Source organism: Sinocyclocheilus anshuiensis, unplaced genomic scaffold (genome assembly GCF_001515605.1).
Source record: "Sinocyclocheilus anshuiensis isolate Anshui unplaced genomic scaffold, SAMN03320099.WGS_v1.1 scaffold3011, whole genome shotgun sequence".
In the NCBI taxonomy this organism is placed as follows: domain Eukaryota; kingdom Metazoa; phylum Chordata; class Actinopteri; order Cypriniformes; family Cyprinidae; genus Sinocyclocheilus; species Sinocyclocheilus anshuiensis.
Genome location: NW_015549563.1, coordinates 64,993 through 69,780, shown reverse-complemented (window position 1 = coordinate 69,780; position 4,788 = coordinate 64,993). Strand labels below are relative to the sequence as shown.

The following is a 4,788-nucleotide window of genomic DNA, read 5'->3' as shown; positions in this document are numbered from 1 at the left end:
GTGTGTTTATATATATATATATATATATATATATATATGTATATACAATTAAAAATAATTGAAAATAATCAAAAATAAATAATTAAATGTAATAATAAAAAAATAAAGGAATTAATGTCTTGATAAACCATTATATACCATTTTGTCATAAATGTATATTTATTTAAATAAAATAAAAAATTTAAGTTAATAAATGAAAGAATAAAAAAATGAATAAAAATAAATAAAACAATATTAACTATACTTTTATTATTTTTTAATTAATATTATTTATTTCTTTTATTTCTTTTTATTAAATGATATATATATATGTATATGTATATGTGGCTACACACACACACACACACCCACATGTATATATATATATATATATATGACCCTGGACCACAAAACCAAGTCTTAAGTGCCAATTTTAATATACCCCAGCGACTTAAGACTGGTCTTGTGCTCCAGGGTCACATTTGTGTGCGTCATGACTTCAGTGCTGGAGGATGTTTTGAAGGCAACTTTATCAGATGGATCTCAAATATTCAGGAAGTGCATTTGATAAGTTAAAACTGGTGAAAACTGTGCATTTTTTGTTTGTATGATGCGTTTGTACTCTTTATTCACACCAAGATTAAAAAGCTATTTAGTTTGAGATGCTTCTGGAAGTTCAGGCAGTTCAGGTCGGTTTACTCCTGCAAGCCGCGGGGTGTTTGTATTGTTTTCGTATGTATTGTACAAGTTGTGCTTCCAGCTGCTGGACTCGGATTGTTTTGTATTGTAGAGCAGCTCTGGTTTACTGTCACACAAACCCATCAGTGACCTGGAAACATTTCACACGCTACACACACACGGCTTTCCATAGTCACATGTGTAGTGAGATTACAGCCGTAGACGTGTTCACATGTGCGATCTCCTGTCACGGCAGGGTCTGATGTAAGCTAAACTCTGTGACATGCTGTTGATTAGCATAGAACTTCATTTTACCCCACACTTTACATATACATTTATGCATTTAGCTTTTATCTGGCGACTTACAAAAAGAGCAGGAAAAATCACTTGCTGTTCTTCTGTCACTTTGTCATATTTACAGTAATGCACTTTGCACGTTGCATCAGGATAAACATTTTAAATATATATATATAATAACTCAGCAACCTTTGATTAATTTCAGTGAGTCAGTTCAAATTGTGAATCGGATCAAACAGTGATTCAACGACTCATTTGCTTTGTTCGTTTTTGTACTTGTTTTGTCCTTTTTCAATATTTGTTGTTTTGTATTTTCTGTATTTTTTATGTGTATGTACTAAAGCAAAAACATGTCTTGATTATTTTAACTTGATTTGAACTGCTTTAGTTTTAGTCTTTTCAGTTTACTTGGATATAAATTATGAGTAAAATAAATTATGTCATAAATAAATATGACATAAATATTGAGATACACTGTAAATATTGCATGTCCAAATATTGTGTGCATTATATCCAAAACATCACTAATGAAATTGCCGTGTGTGTCTGTGTGTGTCTGTGTGTATGTGTCTGTGTGTGTGTGTGTGTGTGTGTGTGTCTGTGTCTGTGGCTGTGTCTGAACAAATTTGTTACTTTAAATAACTTGTTTCTCTCTCTCTCTCTCTCTCTCTCTCAATCTCTCTTTCTTTCTGGCTTTTTAAAATTAAAACTATATAAAAATAATACAATAAAAAATAAAATAAATGTTAACTGAAAGAAAATATATAATATAAAATATTTATAAATTATAAAATAATATTATAAATATAAAATAATTGTAAATCAGATATATAAATACATACTTTTTTCAACATTTCTCATTTTCCTTTAACTTGAAGTAAATAACTAAAACTAATAAATGAAAAAATAATAAAAACTATATATGCATACATAAAAATAATATAATAATAACAATAATAACAAATACAAATGGCAAAACAACAAAATTAAAGTGAAAACATACAAAATACAAAAATAAAATCAACATATTAACAAAAACTGTAATAGTATATCAATGATACTAAAATAACACTGGAAATTGCTTCTGTTTTATTTTTGCTATATTTTAAATGTGCTCTCAGACTTTTGAACCCTGCTGTATATTGAAGTCTGTCAGAAGACTCAAATATATCAAGATATATTGTTCATATATTTCATGCAGCCGTGTTATAGTGATGGGTCGGTCGCCTGCGGGCGCTTCTGTCTAATACAGAGCCGTCAGATCGCTGCTATTGTGTTTTCTTCATCACTCAAGCCCTTTCTACAGCCATTGCTGTGTAAGAGTGTGTGTGTGTGTGTGTGTGTCTCGCCGGGAGGCTGCAATTAAGCTCAGCGAGTGCTCGTCTCCTCTCTGAGGCCGAGGGCTCGTCACCGGTCCACTCATCAGCGTCTCTACCCTTCATTCACAATCACTTGTTCTTCCGTCTGTCTCTGTTTTCCTGTCTGTCCTGCTGATTTCGTCTGTCTCTCACCTGAGAGCCTCTCAAGATGGCTTGAGGCCCTCGAGTAGATCAAACATCATGTATTAATAGAGCCGTAATGTCACCGTTTGCTTCAGCAAGAAACATGAAAGGAATTATTCATCTGTCATCTGCCTTTAATGTAACACCAGAATCCAGAAACACATTCCTCCGGCGGGAATCACCACATCTCATTAAAACAGCGACTTAATAACAGTTAAAAATGAACATTCTGTCATTATTTACTCACTCCAAATGAGTGGACATCAAAGTTTGGGGTCAGTATGATTTGTTTTCTTAAAAATCAATTACTGCTTTAATTCAACAAAGATGCATTTTTGTTAAAAAGTGACAGTAAAGACATTTAGAATGTTACAAAAGATTTCCATTTCAGATAAATGCTGTTCTTTTGAACTTTCTGTTCATCAGGGAATCCTGAAAAATAAAATATATCACGGTTTCCACAAAAATATGAAGCAGCACAACTGTTTTCAACATTGATAATAATCAGAAATGTTTCTTGAGCAGCAAATCAGCATATTAGAATGATTTCTGAAGATCATGTGACACTGAAGACTGGAGTAATGATGCTGAAAATACAGCTTTGATCACAGGAATAAATTATATTTTAACAGATATTCACATAGAACACAGTTATTTTAAATTCTAAATTTTTTTCACTTTTTTTCTCTTTTTTTCTGGATTTTTTAATCAAATAAATGCAGCCTTAGTGAGCATAAAAGTCTTAATTAACCGACCCCAGAATTTTGAACAGTAGTTTATGTATAGATGTTTTGAGGAATATTCAGAATATCCTCTTTTCCATATAATTAAAGCATATGCAAGGCTATTAAGCTCCAGAAAGACAAACAAAAAAATATAAAATAGTCCATATATTAGTGAGTAAGCCGTCATATAACTTTAACGTAGTGCACAAGTTTTCTGGATATTTTTATGGTGTCTCTCTGCTGTTTTTGGACCTTAACAGCATCCCTCCTAATTCACTGTTATTGTATTCAAAAGAGCAACGTGAGCATTCTTCAAATCATCTTCTTTTGTGCTCCACTGAAGAAAGAAGTTCTTACATGTTTTGTATTGACAAGGGAATGGCTAAATGATCACATTTTAGGGTGAACTAATATTTTTAGCCAAACAAGTCAGGAGATTTTGATGATGATTTATTGTAGACCTTGTGTGAATGCTGAGAGCTTGTGTTTTATTGATGTGGTGTGTTTGGTTAAGGTGTGTGTGTGTGTTTTGACTGATATTTCAGTGCAGCAGGTTATTACTGAAACACACACACAGAGCGCTGACTGATTTCTGTGCTCATGTAAATCAGTCGTGTTTCTCTGGCAGGCCTCAGATGTGGCGTCTGTGGTAATTTTCTGCCGTTTGCTCTGTTTCTGTTTCCACACGCAGACTTGAATGCGTCATAGAGCTTGTAAAGGCCTTTAGTTTGATGTATGACGCTTCTGGGTGAAGCAACCAGCAGTAGCTCATGGGGTTATTGATTAGTAGCTCTCAGTAGCTCTCTCGCTCTCTCTCGCTCTCTCTCGCTCTCTCTCTCTGTGTGTTTGTGCGTGTGTGTGTGTGATTTTAATACAACCTTATGTCAAACAGATCTTGTCTAAGAATAAAAAAATTGGTAACACTTTACAATAAGGTTGCATTAGTTAGTTAATGCAAAAACTAACATGAAATAACAATGAGCAATACATTTGTCACAGTATTTATTAATCTTTGTTCAAGGAAAATTTAATTCAAAAATAAAAATGTGCTCACCCTCCGGCCAGGATAACCTGAAGGTTAGGACATTTTAAGCAAATTTTAATTTTCGGGTGAACTACTCCTTTAACGTTAGTTAATTCAAATACAACTGTTCATTGTTAGTTCACGTCAGCTCGGGTCCATTATATAATATTAACAGATACAGATACTGCTGATTTGAATAATGTATTAGTAAATGTTAAATTAACTAAGATTAATAAATGCTTAAGTATTTTTCATTGTTATTTCTAATGACAAATGGAACCTTAAAGTTCTATCGAAAAAAATCATTGATCTAAAGCAAGAAAATGGAAAGGAAAATGGGAAATGGGCAGCGAGTGTGATGGATGTAGTGTTTTGCTCTCAGCCTTGTTGTGTAGCTCATATATTTCAGTTTGTCCCTGTGAGACTGATTAACTGTGTGTGTGTGTTAGGGGTTGCACAGACTAATCGACTAGTCGACTTCAGTGCTCTGCCATGACGCTTTAAGCTTGACGTCGACTAGTCGCTGGTCCTATAGAGGGCGCAACAGGATAAGAAATCTTTGAAGGAATTCCACATTTATGTT

The 4,788-nt window shown here is 33.3% G+C and overlaps 1 protein-coding gene across 1 annotated transcript in view; it reads left to right on the top strand.

The window, feature by feature from the left end:
- The window catches only part of LOC107657208 (tricarboxylate transport protein, mitochondrial-like), a 24,154-nt gene that overhangs the window by 2,376 nt on the left and 16,990 nt on the right, over positions 1–4,788 (top strand). The window lies entirely within an intron of this gene.